At 35.5% G+C, this 6,533-nt stretch overlaps 1 pseudogene; it reads right to left on the reverse strand.

Moving 5' to 3' along the window:
- The window catches only part of LOC127191086 (protein EFR3 homolog A-like), a 55,543-nt pseudogene extending 51,319 nt beyond the window's left edge, over window positions 1–4,224 (reverse strand).
- Window positions 4,225–6,533: the final 2,309 nt, after the last annotated feature.

The following is a 6,533-nucleotide window of genomic DNA, read 5'->3' on the forward strand; positions in this document are numbered from 1 at the left end:
TAAGAAAAAGATAATCATCCAAAATCATACAATATTCTGGGGTATAAGCACATACTGGAACAGAGAAAAAGCATTGATAGAAACCTACAGTTTCTTATTAAGGATTATATTTTATTGCTGCTGCTTTCATTATTATAACTGTATGCTGATTTCTCCCATATGGTAGGAAGCATGTCCACTGTACTCTATATATTGGAGACAGAGTTGCCTATCCTGGAATTATCTATGTAGACCACATGCTAGATTTGAACTCAGTGATCCATCTGCCTTTGCCTTCCTAATTCTGGGCTTAAGGGCATAAAACTCTCTGTATACCTTTATGTTTTATTTACTCTTTGAAATTTATGTTTATATAATGCTTAATTATATCCAACTAGCCCTACCTCTTTCCAATTATCTCCAATGCCTTAACTCTATCTATCTCCCTCCCAACTTCATGTTCTTTTTAATTAAGTTGTTATTAATAAACCCTGATCACCATGATTGTTGCTTATATGCATGTGAGTATGGAGCAATACACCAAGGCATGGCTACCCTACCAGTCAAAAAGTCCTGTGGAAGAAGAAGAATTCAGCAAACATAAAAGCCTGAGTCTTTTCATCAATTTCCAATGTTGAAAAAAAGGAAGAGAGAGGGTGGATGGATGAAAAGAAATAGGTGGCTCTGTTTCATTATAAGCACACAAATATCTTAAATATGAATGTCAAATTTTAACAGATATCTCAGATAGATAAGAGACTGAATTTTGTTATATTAAGGATTAATCCTTCCTATAAAAATTAAATATGAAAAGCAAACTTGACATAAACCAAGAGAAATGCCCAGAGAAGGTATTATCTCTTTTTCTTCATTTTTGCAATTTTTATTATATTTCTTTTTTTACATATAAATTTATATTATTACACACAAATAAAATAAAATACATACAGCAAGAAGAACATGGTAACCATTTATGATTTGTGCATAAACATGATGAGTGTTATAAAAGACTGAATATAAAAGAGTAGTTTTCCTTGTAGAAAATAATAACCAAGTAAATTTAATCCAGTAAATGTGAAGTCTGAGTACATTTAAATGTCAAGTAGTTAAAAAATAGATATATAGATAAATAGATTAAATAATAGTGGCTATTCACCAGCTTTGCAGTAAGAGTACACTGTCTTAATATTTTGATCGAGTTTAACCTGGCAATAGTAGTACTGTATTATAGGTTTAAGCTGAATTTTCTTTCTTGATTACTATAAATCAATGTATTGTGTTCCTAATAAACAGATGTAGTGACTACTGAGGAACATCTAATTCTTTTGTTTACTCTGTCTTTTTCTTGAGTATTTATTTTGTACTTAGGACAAACTTATAGTAGTGAGCTATATTCCTAACAAGAGAAATATTGCATAAAGTGTTGATTTATAGTATATATTGGATGTATAATTTGAGAGTAATAATCAAGTTTATATTCATTTGACTTGGGATTTAAACACATTACATATAAAATTGTATGAGAACATGGGTTTTTTTATACAATAACTATATTGTTTTATAAAGGTTAAAGATAGAAACATTCTACTGTATAATAAAAAAATATATTTTTCTATTGATTTTATATATGGTCAAGGCACATAAAACTAACAAGAAAAACATCTACCTTCCAATGTAGTTAATGTCATTAAATTTAACACAACTCAAAATGTGTTTAAAACATATTATAATAGAGCAGTGAGTCATGTTTATATAACTTTTCCTATTCGTTTTCTTGAGCCATTGTGAAGACTTCTACCAAGTGCTCATCTATGCATCACTTCATTTCCTTAGAATGTTAGCCACTAACTGACTAACTCCTAAGGCCACGTTAGAAGTGATTGAACACTATACATAGTTTTGTTACAGTACTAATCAATTCCTTGTTTGTGTGTGTGTGTGTGTGTGTGTGTGTGTGTGTGTGTGTGTGTGCATACGCTGAACATGAATAAAATAGTTTTATTCCTCTCCCCTATGACTGTGACTGAGGGGAATTACCTCCCCCTGTATATGCTCATAGGGTATCAAGTCTCTTCTTGGTAACCTGCTGTCCTTCCTCTGAGTGCCACCAGGTCTCCCCCTCCAGGGGACATGGTCAAATGTGAGGCACCAGAGTACGTGAGAAAGTCATATCCCACTCTCCACTCAACTGTGGAGAATGTCCTGTCCACTGGCTAGATCTGGGTAGGGGTTTGAAGTTTATAGCCTGTATTGTCCTTGGCTGGTGCCTTAGTTTGAGCGGGACCCCTGGGCCCAAATCTGCCTATCATAATGTTCTTCTTGTAGGTTTCTAGGACCCTCTGGATCCTTCTACTTTGCTATTCTCCCATGCAGAGTAAGGGGAAAATGGGAGGGAGGGAAGAATGGGAGGATACAAAGGTTGGGATAACCATTGAGATGTAACAAGAATAAATTAATAAAAATAAATAAATTAAATTAAATACTTTTATTCTATTCATCCTTACATTTCCAATAACTTTTCATGGGTGTTTTCTGGCATGAACTTGCAGTTGGGCTAGAAACAGAACAATGCAACTTATGTGCAATCACAAACATCTTCAGGTGTGTAAGTCCAGGAGCGGCAAGTGTACATGGCTTGAATGCAGCACATCAGAGGAGGACAACATTTTCAAAATTAGAAGCTGAATATTCATGAAAAGTGTGTGTGACCTGCATAACACCTGATTCATGTTCAGACACCCTTATCTGAGAAGAAAAGGCAGTTTCAACTCACGCTTCCCTTGCCAACACCTAACGAGAGAAACAAAGACAATGGTGATTAGTGTTGAAACAATTGCATATGATACATGGCACTGTTTCTCTCCTGACACTTCAAGTGTCCTCACTTGAGGAAATTAGGATGTAAAATTCATTCTGAGTGTAGGCCTCTCATTCCAATCATTTTATATGAAAGACAGAGAAAGCAGAGTGAGAAGGGGTGAAACAGATTCTCCTACACAGCCACACATTTCTTTGCATCTATTAATGGACAGAAATGTTGATTAAAACAATGAAACATTCAATTTTCAAAATAAATATTTATGCTAAATAACATAAGTATGTAGTTTCAAGAGTATATGTGTATCTACATGCATATGAGTGCATATACAAAGAATAAAATAATTTTTACATTTATGTGATATAAACAAAAATTATAAATTATTATCAAATAGGATTGTATTCTGACTTCTATAGAAGGAAAATAAACTCTTTAAAGATAACTTTTATTTACCTGATATAATTGACATCTCTGAGCCTTACTGCCTTCATCTGATAAACTAGGCCTAGTCCTGGGTGCTTCTTGCTTCTGGACAATCTAATCTAGGCCTAGAATGTTTTCAGCCTCTGAGACTCACTACTGAACAAAGTCATCCTTTGCTGTTCTTTCTGAAACCTGGCTGGCTAGCTAAACTCAGCTGTTCTAACTTAAACTCCTTTCCAAGTCGACTGACTCACACTGGCTTCTTTCATCTTCTGACTGAATTGCTCTATTTAACCTCTAACTAACCCTGGCAATCTGTTCCAATTTTTTTTTTTTTTTTTGCTCCCTTTCATTCTGTGGCTTGTTTTATATTCCCCCTATGTCCAGCTTGTTCTGTCTCTGCAACCTGTCTCTGTACAACTGTCCCAGTAAAACTCTCTCCTCCCTCCATCTCTGCCTCTGGGTTGTTCTATCAATTGCCTCTTTCTCCTTTCTGTTTCATGAGAGCTGTGTATCTCAATTAGCCATCACCTTCAAACATGGGTGCTTCCTTCTACAAACTAACTTTACTTTCATTGTTTGGGATTAATACAATGTAACATTCAATTTTCAAATGGCTATTTATGCTAAATATAATAAATATGCCAGTTGGTTTCTGAGGTTCCCAGTAGAGGGGAGGTAATAGCCTGAAGCAACCTTGTTTCTGAGATCAGAGTGCCAGGAGCTATGTAGATGCTGATTGATCTTGGAACATCTGAGCCCTCAAAGGGCCACTGGAGGATTTTTAAGTGGAGGTGCATGGATAAATAGCATCAGAAGGTTTTTTGTTGTTTTGGGTTTATGTTGTTGTTTCCTTTCTTTTCTTTCTTTCTTTCTTTCTTTTTTCTTACTCTTTTCCACTCATCTCCTCCCATCTTCATAGTTCTAGGAGGTACCTCATCTTCCCCACTATCCACTGCAGATCCAACAGTTGCCTGGCCAATCAGTCCTATGCTGATGGCCATTGTCAAAGTACAGGACAGCTAGAATGATCCTGTTAGTGGTGAGATGGATATCTTCTATCACTTAGCCTGGGCTGAAGGTTGCAACAGCAGCCAAGCTTCACCTCCACTGGCATCTCCCCACAGCCCTAACTCTCCTAACTCCAGGCAGAGTCAGCAAGTCCAAAGCAGGACCCTGTAGGAGCTAATACCTGCAGGGTCCAAGCACAGGGTCAGTAGCCCATAAGCAGGATTTCCACTGCTGGCATCTGACTGATTGCCCCCTCCTACTATCCTCTAACTACAGGCTATTTGTATTTTATCTTACTATCAAACAAAACATTAAAAAAAAGTACTACTCACCACTGCATTATATTTTCATAGTTTGATATTTGCTACTGCTTCTATTTAAATTTTTTTAAATGTCATTTTATGTGGAATTACATACTCTCAAATGCATGAGAAACTAAAAGTTCTATTATCCTCCTACAGCCAAAAGTGAGAAGGGAGACGCCCAAAAGAGCTAAAAAGTGTTTTTAAAACCATCCTGTATAGTAATTTTGATTTCTAAAGTTGACCTGGAACGCTGGTCTCTGTAATCTGTCTAATGTTTAAGTCTATTAATGTTAAGCCATTAAGCCAAGGGAAAAAAACCATTATGAATGATAACTCCCAAATCAGGCTGTGACCGTCTACACCTCAGTGGATTTAGTAACTTGATCTTTGCTCATTATGGAGTAACCTCAGAATCTCTGCATCATTTAATTCTTTAAAGTTTAATTAAAAGCAGTAGGAAAAGCCAAAAATAATGAAGATTAAAAATCTTGTTATGGTCTATAATGTAGTGAATACCCATTTGAGAGAATCTGGAGATTTTGGCTCAAATGTTAATATGACTCGTGAAAATTTACTTACTCTATACTATCATTTTGCAGAGAGAAACTATGCTAATCTGTTGTTTGGTTGTGCTAGAAATCTCAGGAATAAGCATCAGAAAAATTGCATATCAGGGAAGCAATGTTCTTTTATCCTCTTCTCTCCCTCACCATGGCTGTAGTTCGGCTTGATAAATTGACTCTACTGTGCTGTCAGATACATAATTGTGCAATGTGGTTTTCACAGAATGATACAGGCACTTCAGTAATGTATCCAAGATGAGAGAATGCAACTGTCAGTGAGTTGGAGCATAGATTAACCTTGAAGAAATCTATATAATACAGAAATTGTGGGCTGAGTTTATAGATCAGTAGAACTCTTACTCAGCATGTTGGAGGCCTTTGGTTCCATCTCTGGGGCTGATAAAAACAGACAGAATTGTTTATTTGTAAAGTAAAGCTGTAACTTCAATAGATAGCCAGACATTCATAAAAATTTATACATAAGAGGTACTCTAATATTCTATATATGACATACATTCAATAAATATTTCCCCAATCGAAAGATGAACGTATGAGTACATGAATGGGGAAAGTATTGTGGAAGATAGGAAATAAATTTTAATAATAATTAATATTATTCCAGAAAACAATCTGATTGCAACTCCACTATTTTCATCATTTTTATTGATAAATATAGTATGGTTTAATCATTACTTGGGATATATATATAAATATGTAATCATATGCATTAAAATAGATTAAATGATTTTTCTGAAACCAAATATAGTTGTAAACTATAACAATAAATCTCCTTCACTCATCAGAATTATTTGGAGGATGTGCTTTTGTTATGGAGACAAAGTCTCACTAAGTACCTATAGCAGTCCTATTAATAACAGGATAGACAATAACTTTAGGAGATCTACCTGCATCTGAGCATTCCTATTAAATGAACCATCACTATACCCAGCCCACATACGGAGAAAATTTTAAGAGTCAAATGCTTCCTGGAGTTTGTAAACTGAAGACAGGAATGAGAGAGTCAAACTATACAACTTATGGTTAAATGCGTTCTTCAGATTATGTCCTGTACTTTCCTCACAAGTCCATAGAACACCTCCTTCCTGTTCTATTTTCCTAATCCTTGTGTCATTTGCGCTCTCTCAACCAACCCACCCACCACAAAAGTTGAGGTTTATTTTGTTTATACATTAGATTTACTGCTTTGTATATCATCAAACACAAATTCTGGTTTAATTTTACAAGCAATACATAGATTTGCTTGTTTTATAAGATCAATATTTCTTATCATAGTGTGTCCCTCCCTCAGACTCACATTAATCCAGGTAGCACTGTCAAGCTGAAGCCCAAGAACTTCTGCCTTTCCTTCAGCCCCCCCTTCCTGACACTGACACAGAGGACTCTGTGTTCTAGCTATTCTCCTGTGGACATCCC

The sequence above is a fragment of the Acomys russatus genome, chromosome 6, assembly GCF_903995435.1.
Source record: "Acomys russatus chromosome 6, mAcoRus1.1, whole genome shotgun sequence".
NCBI classification, from domain to species: domain Eukaryota; kingdom Metazoa; phylum Chordata; class Mammalia; order Rodentia; family Muridae; genus Acomys; species Acomys russatus.